General features: G+C 42.6%; 1 long non-coding RNA gene across 1 annotated transcript; it reads left to right on the top strand.

The window, feature by feature from the left end:
- The first annotated feature begins 4,180 nt into the window (after positions 1–4,180).
- Positions 4,181–19,715, top strand: LOC116632401. The gene is made up of 5 exons (XR_004299408.1): positions 4,181–4,217; positions 7,305–7,399; positions 12,993–13,133; positions 14,254–14,379; positions 15,024–19,715. It is a non-coding gene; the product is annotated as an uncharacterized LOC116632401 (long non-coding RNA).
- Positions 19,716–22,712: the final 2,997 nt, after the last annotated feature.

The following is a 22,712-nucleotide window of genomic DNA, read 5'->3' as shown; positions in this document are numbered from 1 at the left end:
GGAAGATGTGTATTCTGGAGGGGGGCATTAGCACCCCGCTAGAGGTGGTTTTGAAGTAACTTAGGGTCAAGTGGAAACATTGATTATACTTACCTTCAGTATCGGATTATAGTGACCTTGGGTTTTAGGTTCTAGAGAGTTTGGGTTCTAGCTTGCCGGGAAGCTGATCTGAGTGGCTCCAGACTTTAAACATAGTCCTGTTTTGTAGAGTCTCGGATGAATGCTGACCTGGCGGTATTTAAGGAACAGCTTCGAGTTTGTCGCTGCCCCAGCACTCACCTTGATTTCCTCCTGCTTCCTATCCTTTGTGTTGCCTCGGTCCCTGGCTGTGACACTTGCAGACGGTGGAGGACCCTGGGAGGATGGGAAAGTCGTTAGCATGACTAAACTTGCCCTTCCCAGGCTCGGTCCACCACCTCTCTATTCTCTTGCTATTCTGTTCTTTCTCTTCCAGTCTAGACGGAGTGCTTCTTTAGTGGCTCTAAGTCGGGGGTAGGGAAGGGATGTTTGGTCAAAGGGCATCGAGATGGGAACAGGAGAATCAAGGAGAGGAAACAAGGGGCCCTGAGATAAAGAAATCAGAGCTAGAAGAAGAGAAATAAATAGAAACAAAGACGATGAATAATACCCGATACAAAATAGGGAGCAACGTGATAAAGAAGTGAGACACAGAGATGGTCCTGCAGAAAGAAACAATTCAAAAATAGAAAAATGTGAGAAACCTGAACACAAACTTAGAAGCCCATACAGGAAAGGAAAGAACCAACTGGAAGTAAGAAATAGAACCCCAAGCAGGAAGGACGTCTGAATGAGAAATGCGATTGAGGGAAGGAACAGAGAAGCCTTTGTGGCGCGTCTATAGACCAGAGGGAGAGCGATGGAACAGAGGGAATCCAGGAGTGTTTGTTCCTTGCACCGAGCAAACAAAAAATTCATTATTTTTTAATCAGGGAAGAAATGGCTCTAAGAGCACTGGGCCTTTCATGCTATCGGTCTGTCTCTCACTCATCTTAATCCCTTAGGACGTCTTCAGAAGTGTAAGGAAACCCAGCATGAGGGAAACCACATTTCCACCCAGATGACTTTTATATAAAGTTTAGTTTAGAGAGATAAGTTCTCACAGTCCTTAAAGCTGAGTTCCCTGTCCCGGGTGGTAAATGATCTCGAGCCTTTTAGTGCCTATAAATCCCAGGGTAAGTGACAAAAATATCTCAGTTCTTGGGGCACCTGGGTGGCTCAGTAGGTTAAGCGTCTGCTTTCGGCTCAGGTCATGAACCCAAGGGCCTGGGCCCAAGTCCTGCATGGGGCTCCCTACTCAGCGGGGAGTCTGCTTCTCCGCCTGCCTTTCTGCCCACCTCTCTGCCTGCTTGTGTGCACTCTCTCTCTCAAATAAATAAATAAAATCTTAAAAAAAAAATCTTGGTTCCCAAAAATCTGGATAAAAAAATGAAATAATTATTTGTGTGACTCCCATTTCAGAAGACTGCTTTACTGTTAATAAGTTAGAAGTTGTCTTCTAAGTTTAAATAATTTAACAAATGGAGTAATGAGAAAATGTAAGTAAAGCATAAATGGATAAACGCAACACGTACTCCGGAGAAGTGAAGATCAGTTATTGCATTACTGCAAATTGCTGTTACTAAACATTAAGATAAATTACCAAAAAGATGCCTCTCCGCCCCCTTCTATAATTTCAGGTTATTAATTTTATTCATATATGAGTAATTCTTTCCTCGTGTGCCTCTCTTGCCCTGTTTCTCTAATGAGGAAACAGAAAAAAATAGGCAGTAGATAAAATACTCCAATTGGAACTGAAGCAAATGAAAAAAGATATCAGAAACAAATAACATTATCAGCTTTTAGCCCCATAATAAGTTCTTATTTATTTAGGCCCTATTAATTTGGAATTTATAATAACTTGATTGGGATCTGGGCAGAAATTTTCCTTCATTTAGCAAACTCTGCCTTCCTAAGTAGTACAGAAGAGCGATGTAAATGAGCTTACGAGGGGAATGTTTGAAATACATCTTTGAGCGCTTGAGGCAATCTCATATATGAATAATTAATATAAGAATACATATCATTCTTATCCAATAATTATCTGGTAATTCAGAAGGAATTTGTTAGGTCACCCTGCAGAGGAGGGAGCTGGGGGTTTATCACCAAATAGCTCTGTGACCATAGGCAAGGCACCTAACTTCTTCAGGGCCTTGTTTTTCTTACCTGTAACATTAGGCTGATAACACCATGTCTGCCTAGTTCAAGGGCTTCGTAGGAACATGAAAGAAGACAATGGGTGGGAATCCACTTTGAAATTCATATGGTATTATGAAAATCTATCTTATTTAAAATGAAGTTGCAATTTATACTTTTCACTAATTCAATCTGACCTTCTGTCCAACTGTCTACAGCAGTGAAGTTTTTAAGCTTTATGTAGCTTCAGTGAAAGGAAATTCCCCAGTGAAACATTGTGTATGTGTGTGTACACACACACACACACACGTATGGATATAAACATTTATCCTCTTTCCACTCCTTCTACCCCGTTGGAGTCATTTTTGGTATCCTGAGTACACTAAATGTACTTAACAGGTTACAACTGAAGAAGCTTGTGTGTACTTGAAAGAGTCTAGGGCGCCTGGGTGGCTCAGTTGGTTAAGCGACTGCCTTCGGCTCAGGTCATGATCCTGGAGTCCCTGGATCGAGTCCCGCATCGGGCTCCCTGCTCGGCAGGGAGTCTGCTTCTCCCTCTGACCCTCCCCCCTCTCATGTGCTTGCTCTCTCATTCTCTCTCTCTCAAATAAATAAATAAATAAATCTTTTAAAAAAAAAAAAAAAAAAAGAAAGAGTCTAAGTGTTGGAGTCTGACAGGCTTGGGTTCAAATTCAGGATCTTCCATCTAGATGATTTAGCTTAAACAATGATCTCCTTCAGCCTTCTTTGTCTATAAATAATTACACTAACTGTATAGAACTCTTATAAAGGCTAGGGGAGATAATGTACATAGCATAGTGCCTTAGAACGGAGTAGGCACTCCAAAGAGATGATGATTATTAATATGAAAGATAGGTTGCCTCGAGTAATATTTGCATTGGAGAAAATACTCAGGACTTGTCACTTTGAATCTCCTGCTCCTAGTACAACTTAGCTCCCAAAATATGAAGCCAAGTAGAGGCCTAATCACAGTGTCTGGTACAGTTTTCTTTTTGTTTTTTTTACACATAGACAACCTAATACTGCTTTTAGTGAAATGTATGTTGCAAAGTATCAAAATAATGTTTTCTCAGTTTTAAGACATTTGCTTTTTCACATTTGAATGTTTTGGAAATCAGAATGAGCTTTAGAATCATTGTCAAAATAAACATGTCAACTGCTAGGTATAGGAGTTGCTAAGAGGAATTGTCATTTGCCTGTGATGGGTGAATTCAGACAGATCTTTCAGAATAAAGAATATTTACAGCCAGGAAGTATTGGTGTTTCTGCTTCACTCAGTTGCAAAACATCTGTCTGTCAAGCTTTTCAAGAGAAGCTGTTGAACTTCCCGTAAAATGTAATCAATTAAAGAAAAAAATTTTTAATATTCTAAGTCAGGTCAAACTCACAGGCACTTTTATGAAAGGGTCACCTCTGCTTGGCAACTGCCAATGTTCCAGTGAATCCAAGGAATACGTAAAAAAGGCGAAAGATTTATACGATCTGAAGAGAAACCAGAGTATAGGAATCCGTAAATATGAGTGAGGATGGTGGATAATTATGTGAATAAAATGTGTGCTATTTCTTGGTAAAAAGAAAAATTGTGTATATTCAGTGTTACATTTCTGCTTTTCTCTCTCTGATTAAAACTGTCATTTTAATTAGATAAAGTAATCTTTCTTCTAATTGACAGACTCAGCAGAGAAAGCTTCTCGATTCTAAAGTCATGGGTTAATATATAATTAAATTTATACTTGAGATGCCTGCACTTTTACTGTATGTGTGTTATATACTTCAATACAACATTTAAAAAGTACAAAGAGATGTTCCTGTGTATTTAGGTTGAATAACTGAAGATGTTTCAAAATACACCAGTTATAGCTTTTGAACTAAAAAGTATAATTTTTTTTAAGCTTATTTATTTTTTTTAGGAATCTCTACACCCGACGTGGGGCTCGAACTCATGACCCCGAGATCAAGAGTTGCATGCTCTTCTACTGAGCCAGCCAGGTGCCCCTGAACTAGTAAGTATAATTAATCATTTATAGAACATACCTTCCTGGCTAAATCCTAGGCACTTTACACATGTTATTTAATAATAATAACTGCTAATATATATTAAGCATTTTACTCTGTGCGAGATACTTACTTGCAAGAGGTGTACCAACATCTCATTTAATTTTTAAAAGAACTTACGAGGAAATGTTTATATAAGGCACATGTAAGTTAGTTACTTATATGAAGTCACACAGTGGGAAAATGGTCAGGGAAAAATGAGAACCTGGGCAGTGGGACTCCAAAAACTTGCATTTATGTACTCCTTCACAGTCACACTCAAAAATATACACGGCAGGTTCCACTGTACTTACTTCACAGATGAACATTCTAGCACTCATTTTTTTTTGAAGATTTTTTTATTGTTATGTTAATCCCCATACATTACATCATTAGTTTTAGATGTAGTGTTCCATGATTCATTGTTTGTGCATAACACCCAGTGCTCCATGCAGAACGTGCCCTCCTCAATACCCATCACCAGGCTAACCCATCCTCCCAACCCCCTCCCCTCTAGAACCCTCAGTTTGTTTTTCAGAGTCCATCATCTCTCATAGTTCGTCTACCCCTCCGATTTCCCCCCCTTCATTCTTCCCCTCCTGCTATCTTCTTGTTCTTCTTTTTTTTTTTTCCTTAACATATATTGCATTATTTGTTTCAGAGGTACAGATCTGAGATTCAACAGTCTTGCACAATTCACAGCGCTTACCAGAGCACATACCCTCCCCAGTGTCTATCACCCAGTCACCCCATCCCTCCCACCCCACCCCCCACTCTAGCAACCCTCAGTTTGTTTCCTGAGATTAAGAATTCCTCATATCAGTGAGGTCATATGATACATGTCTTTCTCTGTTTGACTTATTTCGCTCAGCATAATACCCTCCAGTTCCATCCACGTTGTTGCAAATGGCAAGATCTCATTCCTTTTGATGGCTGCATAATATTCCATTGTATATATATACCACATCTTCTTTATCCATTCATCTGTCGATGGACATCTTGGCTCTTTCCACAGTTTGGCTATTGTGGACATTGCTGCTATAAACATCGGGGTGCACGTACCCTTTCGGATCCCTACTTTTGTATCTTTGGGGTAAATACCCAGTAGTGCAATTGCTGGATCATACGGTAGCTCTATTTTCAACTTTTTGAGGAACCTCCATACTGTTTTCCAGAGTGGCTGCACCAGCTTGCATTCCCACCAACAGTGTAGGAGGGTTCCCCTTTCTCCGCATCCCCGCCAACATCTGTCATTTCCTGACTTGTTAATTTTAGCCATTCTGACTGGTGTAACACTCATTTTTTTTATTTTTTATTTTTTATTATGTTATGTTAGTCACCATACAGTACATCATTAGTTTTTGATATAGTGTTCCATGATTCATTGTTTGCGTATAACACCCAGTGCTCCGTGCAAGCATTCTAACACTCAGAGATGTTAAGTACTTTGACTGCGTCACGTAGCTTGTACCTGGGACAGCCAGGGTTCATACCTGGTCCTGTCTCCAAAGACACTCTATCACAGACAATGTAATGCCTTTCCTGGGGAGGACATGTTCTTCAGACATAGCTTTCTTTTACATCATATCACAGTGTAGCCTAAGAGTGAGGATGGGCTGGCGACAGAGGGGCAGGGCAGAGAACCAAAGGAACAGCTCTTAGAACTTGAGAGGAGTTGCCATTGACCTCTATAATCCTGGCACTCCACAAATTGGAATTTTCCTCTTGAAGCGACCTTCTTTGGGCACAGTTGCCAATTAAATTTAGTTCACATCCATTGGGATATTATGCCATCAAGTTTCTCTAACTGGGCGATATATTTTCCTTTCTGCTCCTCCCTTCCTCGTTTGCCCCTGTACACCTATCCCCCTTAAGATAGAAAACAGAACCAGAAAGTAATAAAGGACTTTAAGAAGTGTATTCCTCAAGCTTAGAAACCCCATCCAGGCAGTCCCTGTTGTCTTGCTCAAAGAGGGACCCACCGGATGCCAAGCTGTGTTCCTTGATCCCAACCTGGAAGGTGAGGCCTCTTTGAGCTTCCTCTGTGACTTACCATTTGTAAATTAGTTCTAAGCCTTTGAGATTCCAACTATACCAATTTTAAAAATGCTAGTTTCAACAACAATTTATTTTGGGCCATTTCAGTTGGCTGCACTTTTCTTTATTAGTAACCAAAAATTATGATTGGAGTCACCTCCGCTACACATGGAAAAAAAGCTTCATTTCTCCCCACCCCGAGGACATTTACAATAATGACGCAGGAACTTGCAGTAGAGAGAGAGCATTGAAAATCAAAATACTGTTTTGGCATTTTTAGCATTTCGGAAGGCATGTACTACTTGTGGCTTAAGAAATTTTGAAGGAATTTTCTAAATGTTGGGTTCTTGAGACAAAGGGGAAGCAGATACTGGAACAATTTTACAAAATTGCCTATCTTTTGGAGGAGTTAACCGACTATAATAATTTGCTGGTAGGAGCATCTTCTCATTTCCATGTGGCTCAGTCTTCATAAATGTCTGTTACAGTAGTGCATATTACAAAGAAAGGTGATCCTTTCAGATCAGTGTCAACCTAAACAATAAAAGTAAAAAGTTAAAAAAAAAATTCCACAGTCCACATGTTTTGAATGTTTGTCTTTAAACAGTGGGTTGAGGGGTGTGTCATTTTTTTCTTTGTGCTCAATTTCCTTTTCAGCTGCTACATAGTGACATGGTTAGCACCTTCAGCCATCAAGAGGGTTGAAAAAGAAAATAATGTGTCCCTCTGGATTCTAGTTATGGGTCTGCACCCCAGCACCTGTTAGCTCAAAGTCAAATCTCCATGGATGCCAGGATTCCAAGCTTAAACCTCCACTCACAAGCAAAAGGGTTAGATAGGAGGTGGGGACAAGAAATTATTTTTAATTAAAGAAGTGGAATCTAACATAATAAAAAAAAATAAAGAAGTGGAATCTAAAAGCAATGGTTATGAAAGGTTAGCTGAAAAATGCTAGCCTTTCCAATGCATTTGAATATTAGGACCTGTGATGTGAATCTCCCTTTTTGTAATTATTGCAGTGGGTGGAGCCATCATGCACCCAGGGCATGTCCTTCATCTGGTCACCAAACAAGAGAGGCTCAGGTGGACTCAGGGAAAGTGTCTGTTTATTAAGGTGGGTCTGTTTTTGAAAACCTGTGATGTGACTGAGTTTCCTGGGGCAGAACTCTTAGGCAGGGCTCTTTCTTAGGAAAAGAGGAATCTGCAGAGCATTGAGCAACGTCAAGTACACTCGCCAGTCAGTTGGGGCCTCCCTGGGCACATCTGCACTGATGGGATCAGCAGGACGCACAATGCCCTAGCCTAATGCTGGGTTTGCGAGTTTCCACATTAGCGCTAGGTTCAAATGCCTTCTTTGCCACTTACTTGCCCTGTGATTTAGGGAGAGTTACTTAGCAGCCCTAAGCCCCACTTTTGTCATCTGTAAAATGGGGATAATAATGGTCACTATCTTATAGGGTTGTGTAAGGGCCAATGTATGTAAAGCCTTTTAGCACAGCACCTGGCACATCCCGTGTGCTAATAAACGATTGAAATATGTTTCTATCCTTTTATTACTTAGGCCCTTTTTTAACTCTGTGATTTGAATGTTATGATGACAGCTTTACAAAACATTGCACACCACTTTGAGGCTTCATGAGTAGCCGGAAGCTCGAAGTTCTGCCCTGGGAAAGGGTACGTGCTGGGCTTTCCATTTACTTTTCCATAACTTGGCCTCTCACGCCTTCCAGGCTCCGAACTCCCATCTGTGGGACTCTGGAAAATGCAAAAGGGCGGGAGGGAGACAGCTACCTGCTGAGGAAGCCCAGTCCCACCCTGCCTGCGTCCTCAGCCCTGTGCTGTCTGGCCCTTGGGCCTAGGACTGTGTGTAGACAAAGAGAGTAGCTGTCACTACACGTAGGAAGGCACCCAGCTGGGGCAGGCAGCATCAAGATCTGCCTCCAGAAGGACAATGTCCAGCAGAGCTGATATGGGTTGGTTCACTGGGGGTCTGGAAGGCCACACCCTTTAGATCAAGTAGGGGGAACTGGTGCCCAGAGTAAACACCAAAACCCAGCAAGGAGGCCCCGAGTCCATTCCTGGAGCTGATTCAGGGATTTAGGCACTTCTGCCTCCCTCCCACCCACCCACAGGCTGACAATGGGAACTCAAAAGAATAGGGCCTTCCTTCCTTCCTACTCGGACTGCAGGCCTGTTGGTCAGCAATGGCCTCAGGGAATTGTAAACCTTTAGGAGAAAGAAATCACAGGCCAGGCTGCAAACAGACAGTTAAGGGAAAAGCTATTCAATGTGAGGAGACCTGCAGAGCTCTGTACTTAGCTCCGGATGCAGCGTGGTGGCTGCCCTAAACACCAACCTTCTTCATGTCTTCTCCCTTCCGTAAAGCCTACTTCAAACCTTCTCCACTCTTAAAAATCAATAGGGAAAAGACCAACTACCTAGTAGAAAAATGGGCATGGGCATTATATTAGTCAGCGTTCTCCAGAGAAACAGAACAATAGGATATATATAGACACATAGATTTATTATGAGGAACTGGTTACACGATTATGGAGACGGAGAAGTCTCAAGATACGCTGTCTAAGCTGGAGACGCAGGAAATCCAGTGGTGTAATTCAGCCCAAATCTGAAGGCCTAAGAACCAGGGGGGCTGATGGTGTAAATCTCAGTCCCCGGACAGAAGAAGATGACACACTTCAGCTCAAGCAGTGAGGCAAGAAAAACGGGCAAATTCCTCCTTCCTCTGCCTTTGTTCTGCTTAGGCTGTCACCGGATTAGGTGATGACCACCCATACTGGGGAGGACAATCTACATTACTGAGCCTAGCAATTCCAATGCTAATCACGTCTGGAAACACCCTCGCAGACAACACCCAGAAGTAATGCTTCCTCTGGGCCGGCCCCTGTGGCCACTCACCTTGATCAGTAAAATGAACCCTCATTTTCCCTAGTAGACACTCTTGTGTATGCATGAGAAATAGATTAAAGAAGGTATCCTTCATAGTGGGGTGGACTTAGTGAATATTTTTATTTTGGCCAATCTGATAGGTAAAAAAATGAAATCTTGTTTTACTTTGGATTTTTTTTAACTGTGAGGAAAAGAATAAGTTCCATCTTAACAGATTTTCTTGCCTTGCACTAACAGACAAATAGAAACCTCAGTGAGAACATCTTCAGCCCGTCCCCACAGCCAAGCCTATGCTCTTTCCTCTCCCACACTTATCCTTCCACCTTCTTTACCTTCCCCAGTCCCTGGATGTCATCCCCAGCTTCCCCTATGCCTCTCTTTGCTGAGCTCTCAGCCCCTTCTTCCCTCCTGAATTTTTAGCATTGATACTTAAATTCACCAGAGTCTCCCAGATCTAAAACTACCACCCAGCAGCTGCCCCAGACCCTCTTTTCCTTTTTCGTTAAACTTCTTGAAAGAGATGTCTACACTGCCTATTACCTGCTCCTCTCCCTGTGCTCGCCCTGCAACCAGCCTTCTGTCTCCACCACCCTCCTTGAACTTGCCCCTTCAAAATCACAAGTGACTTCCATGTTGCTAAAATCACTGGACACCTCTTCTTGAACATTCTCATCTGCTCCTTCAGCTAGCTTCAGTTACATGTCTCTATCTTTAGTCTAGATCCCTCAATAACTAGCGAATTAAATAACTACCTTGCTGGTAGTGGTCATCTACTTTGGGTGTCCCACAGGCACCTCAGCCTCAGCCTGCAGAAACCTGTCTGACACCACTCTCTCTGCCCCCTCCCCCCCCGTCAGGTACCCCGTGCCCTCTCTCTCTCAGTGGATGGCTCTGTCATCCGTCCAGTTGGCCAAGCCGGAGACTTGGGAGTTGTCCTGTCACCTTGCCCCTCCCCTGCTCTCCTCTGGCCAACCTTCCAGTAACCCTTTGAATCTTCCCCTCAGCTACTATCCTAGTGCAGGCCACCATTTTCTCTGGGTCATTAAAATAGCTTCTCCTCATTCGATTCTCCACACTCCCTGCTATAACCCTTTCAAGGGCTTCCCTCTACCCTCAGGATAAATTCCAGATTCCTTAACATGGTTATAAGACCCTTTGGGACCTGGTCTCATTCACCAACCCCTCTCTTGCATTCTAAGACCCAGCCCTACTGGACTTCACAGTTCTTTAATGCCCACTGTTCTTGCTCACTTCTGAGTCTTTGAATATGGCATTCCCTCTGCCTCTTCTTTTTCCTTCTTCTCTTCTCCAGGATAACTTCTACTCATCCTTCAGGTCTTGGCTTACAGCTCTCTTCCTCCAGGAACTCTGAATTTGATTGCTTCTTTAGTCCGATTCTCCCAATAAGATTGAAATTTAAGATGGAGCTTATGCCCCTTCTAGCACATCACTGTGCCCCCTCCCACAGTCTCTGGCACTAGTAAGCACCCAGTAACCATTACAGGAACTGATGAATGCACGATCTACCCCCACTTCCCAATGCATTTTAACAAAGAAGCCTAAATGGAGTCTAGCTGCTTTTGTGGAATCATTAGGGGAGAGATAGCTTAGCCAGAGGTACCCTACAAAGTTAGAATTATAATATTGACTAATTTGTTAAAACTGTCTGTCTGGTGATAGATTTTAGAATTTACAGAAATTTTGCAATACTACATCCCCTCATCTTCCTTTTTAAAACTGTGTGTGTGTGTAAATGCACATATGTGTATCAGAGAACAGCTCTGCCAAGTTGGTTTGTGTGGTCCAGTAGTTTGAACTTAAAATCTGTAAGAAGATTGTTTTTTAGCAAGTTTTCCAAAACTAATCGTGAGGCAAGAGAGTAGGAACTGTGTATTTAAAAATGTATTTTAGTGGCAGCTGTACGTAAGAACAGTTCATTTTGCTTAAATTTGAACACATAGATACCTGAAGTGCACCGCTGAGATAAAACAGTGTATACCTTCTGAGGCTCAAAGCTGACCAGCGTCAGAATTAGGAGCGTCAATCGTCGTTTGGAACAGTGTTTGGAAGCTAGAAAACATGGCTATTTGTTCAGATTAATTCTGAGAAGGGGGGATGCAATCCAGGAGCATGTGAATCCAAGCAAAATTCAGACAGAATTTCTAGGAATGCAGTCAGAGCGAAAGCAAACCTTTTACCAACTAAAAGAATTTAAACACCATGTTGAATAAATGAAGCAGGAAAGAAATGGTGGAGGCCTAGCTTTTAAAAGAAGAGAACTAAAGTGGTTCAGTCTTAGCGGACCGCACGGAATTCCCACTAAGAGGAGAAGAAGGCAAGAAAACCTGAGCGCTCACACTGGGTTTCCAAAGCTGTCTTCTTTTCCTTAGGTCCAGAACTGTAAGGAGGTCCCTACAATCCACCCAAGCTCCCCACCTCCAATTGGGCCCATCCGGAGCCCCCTCTGCTGCAACCCCTCCCACCTTCTTCCCACACAGGAACCTGGGATTCTCTTCACTCCAGCTGCCGGCCTGAGTCTTTTCAGTTCTTGCCACTTAATAGCCGTAGGGTCTGTCTGTCCACAGCCATTAGCCAGGGACAAGCCCCCTGCTACTGCCTCGGCTCCTGCCTGGCCTGAGGACAGGAAGGAGCATCTGTGCTGTCGAGACTGAGTGCTGAGCTGTGGGATCTGGAGATGCACCGCTGGGTCACAGCCTGGTTCCAGCACTTTCTAGCTAACCAGTGCTGGCCCAATTTTCCTGTGTGTCAATCTCCTCTTCCGTGAAAAGTGAGGGATAGTAGCGTCTGGCCCATAGGGCTGTGTGAGGATTAAATGAGCTGTGTATAAAGTTCATAGGCCAATACTTGGCCCGTAGTAAAACATGTTCCATAAACATTAGCTACCGTGATTCCTTATTTCCTTATTCCCTCGCTTCCTTTCTTGACTCATTTGAACCATTTTCCTAGAGCAATCATCTTCAAATAAACTCTGATCCTTCAACTTACTGCTGAAAACACTTGGAGAAATTCCCCGTGGCTTTTAGGGAAATCCTAAATGCTGAAAGAGGCCTACAGGCCCTATGTCCCTCTCCAGCCCCATCCTGTACCCCATCCCCCTGTTCTCAGAGCTCCAGACACTCTGACCTTCTTTCAGTTCTTCAAACCCTCGGAGCTTCCTCTCACCTCAGGGCTTCTGCACAAGCTGCTTCCTCTGCCCGGAATGCCGACTCATCCTTCCCGTCTCCGCAGGAGCCTCCCCACTTCCTCAGGGAGACCTTGCGTGGCCTCCCTAACTAGGTCAGACCTCACTATGGCACGATGTAGTTCTCCTCCACGGTGCTTCTCAGGGTCCCACTGACACATTTTCATGTGGTAATTAGATTTTCCTCTCTCTCATCCCGAAGATGGAAGCTCTGTGAAGGCAGAGACCGTGTCTGTCTACTTTCTCCTCTACTCCAACCCTCAGAGCCTAGCACAGTTCCTGAAAGCAACATCACTGGTGCTCCATTACTATCTTTGAGATATGGAAGGGAGGGGGGGCAGGAGGAAAGGAAAAAGCATGCTCCAGTGTCCTTGCCTTTTTCTGGAGGCCACCCTGCCCCGAGGGTTTGTGGTGGTGGCGAGGAACCATCTCCTAAGCACAAGCCCGCATGCTCTTCCTTCCGCCCACTGCCTTTGATTCATTCCTGTGTTTCATTCTCAATGAAATTCCAGTGTTTGTTCTTAGGAAAAATGGTCCTCACATAGGCATTATAATGTGACCTTTGAATGCAATTTGTAGCCTATTTTTTCTCATACAGACATTTTGTGGCTCCAAGAAAGGACAAGGTCATAGGCGTGATCCAAACGGGATTCCTTGACCAGCCTGACAGCTTGCTCCCTGGTATTTCCGCCCCACATTGAAAAGGGAGCCACATCAGGAGCTCCAGCACAAGCAAAAGGTAACGGAAAGAAGAGGGGAGAGAAAGGTCTCCCAGGTTCACCATTTCCACCACCTAGGGAAAGCACTAGAGAATGAAAGTAAGCATAAGCAAAAGGACTCCATTCTCTGAACTAAAAGCAGAAGAGAGGGGGGCATTCCTCTCCTTGCATGTGGGTGAACATAGATGAACTCCAGAGGAATCAGAGAAGGAGGAATGTCCGAGTAGAAAGGGATGTTTGCCCTCAGTTCAGCCCCATTCTTACCTGCACGAACCAGCTGAGGGCCACAGAAGTGAAAGGCCTTGCCTGAGCTTCCGGAGGCCTGGACTCCGCAGGGCCACTAGAGAGGGAACTGAGGTTTTTAGTGGCTCTTGCTTTGAGTTCTTATCCATCCCTTAGGTACTTCACCCTGGTTAAATCCTTCCATAACTGTATGAAGTCGTTTCATCACCCCCATTTTACAGATAAAAACACTGAAGCACAGGAAGGCCTGGCACAAGGACGAAAGCTGTTCAGTGGAAACATTCTGAGGTTAACACTGCCAAGTATCCTTGGCCTTGACTCTGCACCTGAGCAGACTTATCTGCAGGGGGACCACGTGCTCTGGTTCCCCTGGGTCAGTCCTGGTTTACACCTGTTGTCCCACTATCAGTAGTAACAGCACCTCCTTTTGCTCTCAAAAAGTGTCCCAGTTGGGATAATACTTTATTGGGTGATCACTCTAGTATCTACAAAATGTGGATATTTATATTACTTGCTCATGGAGTGGTTGCAAGGAATCAGCGGGATTTTGCACGGAAAATGCATGGAATCTGGCACATAACGCTAAATAGATGCTAGCTGTTATTACCATTATTTCTGTTACTATTAGGAAGGCATCTGAAGAGGGGACAGGAAGGGGGGAAGCCACGCTTTCCCGCTTGGCACGCCCATCAGGGTCTCTGCGAATGCCGCTCCCGGGAGTCATGCAGCACCCACTGCACACTGACACTTGGGGGATGGCACCCCCCACTCTAGACTAGAGGCCATATGGAGGCACTGAGCGTACCTCTTCCGCCTCTACGCCAGTCACGTTCACTGCCTGGGTCTCCTTGGGTCTGGAAGTTGAAACCGTATTTTTTTTTTTCTTTTACTCTAAAGTCTAGAGCCCAGATTCTGAGGAAGAGTCACAGGGAGAATCCTACAGAGGACCCCTTCCCCCAACCCCAGCCTGTGCTTAATTAAGTGAGTGGCTTAAGGGACTTGCCTCCTCTCGAAGATTAAGAGGTGGGTGTGAATATTTTCCTCTGGTCCCCTTAATGTTCTTGATTACAGTAATAAAAATGCTAAGCTCTATTGCTTCTCATTGGAGTAAAGGCGGCTGAAAACTCCTCATTCCCTGAAGAACCTAATTGTTGATTCTACTGCATCTAAACAGGTGTTCTTTAGATTGCTTTTTCTAATGCCTTTTCACTGGAAAGATCAATTTAAATGTTGCTTTGAGCTAATCAGTGATTGCTTCTGTATTCATCCAAATTTATATCTTTGCTTCTGTGTGCTAGATGAGACATTACTTTCAAAGTCTATAAACTTAAATAAGGTAGGTGATTTTTAATTTAGCTCTTTGTCCTCTTCTGTTTTCCATATTTTATGCAAAATATGCATATATTTCTTTTATTATTTAAAATCCTAGTTTAAACCTATACTTGAACTTCCTGAGTCATCTTTGGATGTCTTATAGCGCCAAGTGTGGTGTGTCCTACACAGTGGGTAGTCAATAAATATTTGCAGAAAAGATAAATTAATACCTTAACCTGGATTGCAAACAAATTGGATTTGTTGTCTCTAGGTGTTTGAGTTCAGGAATTCTTTAAATATTGTCTGAACTTCCTTATGTCTGCATCTGTGTTTATTCTGTTCTCTCTGCCTAGAATTCCCTCAGTTTCATCTCTTGGAAATCTCACGTTCGTGCAAGGTTCTCAGCAAATGCCGAATACTCCATGAAACCCGCTTGCAGTCTCCAGCCAGCTCTCACGGGCTCAGTCTTCGAACAAAGGAGCTGGAAAGGGTCACATCTGTGATTTTCCAAACCCCACAGTCCTCTGCACCTCTCTTATCTCAGCCCGTGGGTAGTTGTGCCCGGCCTTTATTCACCCACTGTGAGCACGTGAACTTCTTAAGGTGAGACAGAGGGCATGCTCTGCTGAACCACATGCGGAGACTGAATAAATAGTCATTGCTTCATGAGTTTTAGGTTTCTCGTTTTAAAGAGTGACATTTTAAAAGTAGAGTCTACCCAAATGGAGACATGATGAATGTAGTTCTTCAACCAAGTCCTCAGAACACGGAGCTTGAGAACTTAGAAGCCATCAATTGGCCCTCTTTCTCACATGCGAAGAACCTCTGGTTCCCAGCGTCCTCGGTCTTGGTTCAGGTCAGCTGGCTGGCAAAGACCAGAGTTTGGCCAGCAGATCTGTGGAGTGCTCTCCCAGACGTATCTGTGGGTACAACTTAACATGTGATAGTTCATCCTTGAGTGTAAAGTGCACTTCATGACTGGTTATGGTAACTATTCATAGTTCCCCACTCCCTCCCGTTTACTGCCTGTTTCTAAGCAGCAAAGTTGTGGTTCAGTGACTTCTGTCTGGATAATATGAAAACAGGGCACCCAGCCAATTTTGATGAGCTAACTATTTCCCTAAATTATCATGCCTAAGCAAAGGGCCCCAAACCTGCTGTTCAACACTTATCATCGGATCCGGGGGATGGGCTATGTTCAGGCATATCATCAAATAGCTGAAATTTTACATTTAAGATTGTCAAGCAGTGAAAATTGGCATCCTTAGAAATGACTGACAGTTCCCCTGCCTCATTTCTGCTACACTGAGTTAGGTAAAGGAAAAAAAAAAATCTTCACTCTTTTTACAGATTTCTTGCTGAAGACCCATGTGACAGGACTATAAATTTTCACCAGAAATTGATGGGAGAACGGACACTTCAAAGTGCCTGAAAGACTTTGCAAAAGGTCCCAATTAACAGAATGCAGCTAACACCTCAGAAAATAAAATAGAATAAATGTTGCAGTGGGAATGAATCTTGCTCAGAGTCCTGTGTTGTTGGCTGATTGCCTGGCGAGAGTAGTGGCCAGGACTTGCCAGCTGGCTGATCCACACGCCTATAAAGGATGCGGTCAGCTTACACCTTGGCAAACTATGATTTTGATGGAAATCTTAGAGGTCGGCAGGCGTTCTCCCTAGTAAAGTACCTTAGATCAGGTCATTGCTTTTGTTTGAGTGAAGAAAATATCCTGATGGCCAGGATTAGTAGGACCAAGTCGGCACTCTGCTCCAAGGGAGAATCCATTACTGGATCAGAATAGATATATACCCTGAAAGAGACACAGGGTGTAATTGAAGGTGGCACATTCATCTACAAAATCCCCAAGTTAAACCAGTCATGCCACTGAAGCAAACCAACTGGCTCACCAGCAACCACACATCTTCCCCCAAGTTCCTGTCAACAACCAGTTTGTCAGACTCTCAACTCCAAAGCTACTGCTATCCTATCCTCTCATGTTTACTCATAGTCAACTGTGAGGAGTTGTGTTGCTTGTTTGTTCTGCATAGATCTGAAGACAGGGATCAGGTGTAAACATTCTAGTAGCCCCCATGACGGCTAGCTTAGCACTTGCCATATGGAGGCACTCAATGAATGACAGACGGCCAAAGGAGCTTCCATTGCCCAGAGTCCATACCCAACATTTAAAACTGTTTTCAAAACTTGACAAAACCTCTATCAGTCTCCCAAATGGAATTATTTTTTGAAATGTATTAAAAACTGATTTTAACATTTATTTTTTAAAAACTAGCATACAAAAATAGCCAGAAAAAAATCCTGGGAACAAGTTTAAAAGCCAAATACGGACCGGGAAAAGCATTTGTAAGACTGAAGATGTACATAATAAAGGGTCTCCTTACTATATAAGAGTGAACAAAGAACGTGATCTGGGAATTTACTAAATGAGAAATGACTATTCAACATATGAAAGCATTTTCAACCTTACTAGTAACCAAAGAATACAAATGGAACCAGATACCTCTTTTCATCTATCATATAAAGAAAAACCTGAGTTGTACTGGATGGGTTATTTGACACTTTCATACACTACCCATGCAAAATAAAACCACCTTTCTGGAGGGCGAATTGTCAATATATATTTAAAGGTTTAACTCTATGACCTGCAGAAATTCATCCCAGTTGAATGAGTAGATCTCAGATAAGTATGTAAAGATGTGTGTACAAGCAAACCAGAAGAGCCTAAATGTTGAACAACAGAAGATAAATGAGGTAAACTACAACCATACCATCATGTAGCCATTAAATTGGTAAAATTGGTATCTATTAGTTGGAATAGAAAGATATTTGTAACATATTAAGAAAAAAAGCAAGCCACAGAAAAGTATGATCAAGTTTTTGAAAAACATATTTATATATATATACACATCTGTTTATATTTACACACACACGCAAACACACAGATAGGTTTACCTCTGCAAGATCGCTGTGATTTATGCCTTCCTCAGAGTTATTTTCATATGAAAAGATTGATTGAGCTTAGCTCTGTGATAATAAATATGAGGGTTTTGTTCAAACATACTTAAAGGTTTTATTTATTATTCATTTATTAATTTTCAAACCAATCATTTAAAATATTTAATATTAAAAATATTAAAGTATTAAATACTTAAACCGAATATTTAAAACCCAAAGATTCAGTTCGCCCAACAGAGGTTTGGACATACACAAGAGTCCACCAGAGGAAAACTTCTACAGATGCTTGCTGGATTAATGATGAATGTACTAATGATTTGTTTTTTTTCCTTGCCAGAGATCAGACTAGGTTAGGTTTGTAGAGTTAAGTATTTGTCAGTGTGAAATGTGCATATAAATACATATGCATGGAGGAATGGGAAGGTTGGATTAAATGAAACCTAAGAAGTCTTCCATGCTTTAGATTTGCTCCATGATAAGCATATGCAGACAACCCTTGACTTGTACTGGATTGGATATTGGAGGATTATTTCAAGTCTGAGGTTGATTGTACCATTTCAAATATGTGGAGGAGGGGAAATTATTGGGGAAGCGAAGGATCGTAACAAAGCAGGAGAGAAAAACTATAAAAGGGTAGGAGAAAAAAAGAATCTTTGTTGTAATGCCTTAGAAAATTAGCTGGTGGAGAATAGTTGAAAATTGCGAAAGTTGAATATAGTAAATCAAATTAGCATTAGTATTTGTGAGTCTGTGATTGTGAAAAGATGGGCTAAATGACTAGCTAACTGTCTTTTCGAGACCATTGGTAATAGAATCAATTATGGTTCATTATTAACTATATTAACAGAAAATTAGCCTTTACTAGCTCCTAAAGATATGAGGTTGTTATAATAGACTGTGGTCCCTTATCAGCATATGTAAAACTTGGAGGTTTATAAAGCAGCTCCCTTCCCAGAACTACACCAGATTAGATGATCAATTAATGGCTAAAACGTTACTGTATCTCTTTTTAATATTTCTTGTCAAAAACTTAAATATTCCTGATTCAACTTGTGTTTCTATTTGAGTAATATAATTTTGTCATAATTGGTTTCATTTCGATTGTCTTTACATTTTGGGTACTTATTATCTTTTCTCTCACCCGCTGGGAATGCCAAGTACAAATTTTTGCTATTTAGCAAGTCAGTAAGGAGCTTCCCACTGAGTTCCTTAATTATTGTTAATTGAATATTGTAAATGGTTTTTCAGGATCACCATCTTGGCAATCTATGTGACATTTTTCTCAGTTAGCAAGAGTTAAAGCACCAAGAATCCCTTTCTACCCCTTTCCATACAATCATCGTATCAAATAACCGGTTCCTATAAAAACTAGTCTCCTCTTTTCAAATGTCAAGTCATATACATGCTTCTGTGGCACTTAGAACATGGTCACCGCTCAACGAGTATTGAACAACAGCTGTCCTTTAAAATAGAATGATTCCCAAGTCCAGCCTGTGAAGGAACATCCCCTTTCCCTTTCCAGAGCTCCCATAGTGCATCTCACCCAGCCATGTCAGGCCTGATACTCTAGGATAGAACTCATCCATTATGCACCAGGGCCAAGCTTTCTAGTGCTTTTTGCTGCTCTATAATCAAAAGAAAGTTAAAAAAAAAAAAAAGTAAATAAAGAGCCTCAGAAGATCTGAGAATGTCAGAAATGCTATAGGCAAAAAACTGGAGAGTGGAAAAATCACTGAGCCAGCCGTCCTATATACTTCTTGCCTTACAATGAACAATAAAAAAGAAGTGAGAAATTTATGACATGCCTTTTGAACTTTCAAACCATGTCTCCATTTTGGGAGGAGGGAAGGGGGTAAGCCTTCAATGTACTGAAGTTGTGTTGGAGGTTGGTTTTAGCTACATAAAATCTTGCCTTCTTAGTGATTTGTTCTCTTGCTTGGTCAATGAAATCTCAACCATCCTTAAGAGACCAGAACCAGAGGAAGCCTTGAGACCTAATCTGGAGTCTCCTTTCCCATCACAGTGGCCCAGAAATTACTAGAAAGAGAGAGACAGGGGCGCCTGGATGGCTCAGTCGTTAGGCGTCTGCCTTCGGCTCAGGTCATGATCCCAGGGTCCTGGGATCAAGTCCCACATCGGGCTCCCCGCTCAGCGGGAAGCCTGCTTCTCCCTCTCCCACTCCCCCTGCTTGTGTTCCCTCTCTCGCTGTCTCTCTCTCTGTCAAATAAATAAAAAATCTTAAAAAAAAAAAGAAAGAGAGAGAGAGACAGAGAGCGAGAGAGTGATTGTCTCTTTGGAGGGGTAGGCTTCCATAGGCTTGGCTAGTAACCTATTTGAATGTAAATGACATTTTCTGCCAGGACTTTTGCCTTGTATCTAGCCAATTGCTATTAAGCTTGGCAGGTTTCAGGTTTAGAGACAAATTCAAGGCCTACCTTTGGTAATTTTCCAAAGTTGAGTTTTATGTACTATGTGGTGAAAATTTTGTCCCTGGGTTTTTATTTTTCTATTCTTAGAAAAATAAGAATTTGCCTACATTTCTCAACTATTTGATCCTTATTTATTATATATAGATTTGTAAGCCACCTCAAATCTTTTATGATAGAAGATGAGTCAGAATGAATAAATGATTGAAGGAATAAAATAATAGAAATGTCCTGAAGCTCAAGTTTAAGAGCACATTTGCTAGTCCTGAAGAAGAGCTGGTTATCACTACTTTTTAATATAGACTGCAATCAGAGCTGGTTCCACCACAGCCGTTTCTAATGAGAAATGCCCCGAACACATCCTTTAACTTCCCACCGCTCATTTGCTCCTAGGAATTGGACCAGAGGCAGACACCTGACCATTGCATTGGCTGAAAATGGCCTATCATGTAACCTGGCACCAACAGGTGAATGGGGCCAGGCAGACTCAGTCCTCTAAGAAATTAAAGTGCAGCAAGAATGTGCTCATTAGTAGCAGAGAGCTCAGACGGAAGGGTCTCAATTAGAGAGGGGCCTGAGAGCTCTAACGGCCTGCGCATGCGGGTTGAGGGAGCAGAAACTACAAGGAAGCTGTGAAGGTGGTCAGGGGAGAGAAGAGGCCGAATCGGGGGCCTATGGGACAGAGAGGGGAGAGCACCAGACCCCTGACCTGCTGTCCTTCCTGGTAGCTCAGCATCTGCTTGCCCTCCACGTGCATTCTCCTGGTAAGCCTCCTGTTTTTCCCAGGAAACCTGACAGAACCTTTGTTGTTTGCAGCCAAGAGTCTCAATATGTGTCAAAGCATTTTCTCTTCTTCCCGTTTTCACTCAGTTGTAAATATTTCACTTGATCCCTTTGGGCTTTTCTGTTTTTCCAGTAATATTAAAAATTGTCTCATAGAAAGATGTTTGGGAGCAGAAGTTTAAAAGAAACCAACAGAAAGGGCTAACTATTCCCATTTCCTTGTCTCTAAATAAATACTGTATTAAAAATTCCTTAATATTTATGAAAGGAGATTCCCTACCTTCCGCCAATGGCTTGCTTGCTCTTCTTGCAAGTACTGGAACTCATTTGCTGTGAGGCCCCACCGTCTGATATTTGCATATGCTGGGGCTTTCTCCACTTTTTCAAGTTGCCTTGGATAGAATATCTGGCATTTTGACTTGACTTCTGCCTGAGACATGGCCCCTGTCTCCACACACTGCTTCCTTCTTTAGGGCTCGGTTCCCCACACCAGAGGCCGATTTGTCGGGGTGGGATGGGTGGAGCATGTCAGCCTGTTTTCTATATGTGAAGCTGAACCTTTTTAAACGTTAAACATGGTCAAACTGACAGACTTTGCTATAGAGAGATCCACAACTTTCAGTCACTCCACCTCCTGCAAAGGGAAGACTGGCGATTAGCTTGATGGAAACGTAGACCCCATGGGGGTTCTACCATAATCGATTGTCTCTTAAGTCACCGTGTTAGCCACTGTCCTTCAGTTCTCAGAACCGAGCCACCTCAGGCTTTCAGAAATAAGCAGCCCTTAAACCCCTAATGCTTCGCGTTTTCATTACTTCTGTATTCTTTGGGCCTAGGATACCTGCCACAAAGAGTCCAAAATTTTAAATAATTCACATATTTGTCAATGTTTAGTCTCTTTTGGGGGTCATCTTAATGACGACATCGCAATCAAGTCAGTTGTGCAAAATCCAGTTTGCGCCTCAGCTGAAAATATCAGAAGGACTTTTCAATCTGACTTGGTGTGGATGCTGGATGTTCCAAGAGGTAGGATTCTGAGTCACAGTCTGATACGTGTTAACTACAGCTGAGTCCCAGTTCATGGTGGCCGGATTTGCCACATTATCTTTTATGGCAGGGTCCTCTTATTCCTAACCTTATGAGCTGTTCACACCTCCTCTATTGAGAAGCTTATTCGGTAAACCTCTTGCTTACTTTCTATGGGAGACCCCTAGCTGCTTAATGGTACTTACGCAGCAACGCCGCCCCTGCCCCGGCATTCATGCCACCCCGTGGCCCATAATGCTCTCATTCTACTCAGCTGGAATGTCCTCCTTTTCCTGTCCAGCTGTCGGAGCCTGGCTTAAGTCTCCCCTTCGTTCCAAGTTCTTCTCTGATTTTTCCAGTTCTTCTGAACTCTCACAGCCTTAGCCATCCTTACCAATCTAACTCATTATTGTAAACTGCAGTGGATTGTTTCCTGCTATTTGTCAGATCAGACCTGCAGCCAGATCACAAGCTCAGAAATGGAACTGGGACTGTGGCCTTTACTATGACTTTATGCTCCACACCTCTTGCATGAGCACATTCATCCTGATACTAAAAAAAAAAAAAAGTTTTGGTTGATTTACTGCAACTGCATTTTCTTCGCACGTGGGAAAGCAATACAAAGCAATACAAAGCACAGTCACCGTAATTTCCTCTGTGGGAAAAACTAGAGGGGGCACAAATCCCCTTGCAGATTTGAATCCTTATGGAAAAGGACCCTTTATCCCCCCAGGAGCTGCCACTGCAGGAGGGCAGCCTGGAGAGAGAAGGCAGCTTTCCAGCTCTCCATCAACTTGCTTCATTAAGTTGTTGTAAGGGAATGCTCAGATGCTC

Source organism: Phoca vitulina, unplaced genomic scaffold (assembly GCF_004348235.1).
Source record: "Phoca vitulina isolate PV1807 unplaced genomic scaffold, GSC_HSeal_1.0 scaffold6, whole genome shotgun sequence".
NCBI lineage: Eukaryota > Metazoa > Chordata > Mammalia > Carnivora > Phocidae > Phoca > Phoca vitulina.
This window is presented reverse-complemented; position numbering and strand designations above follow the sequence as displayed.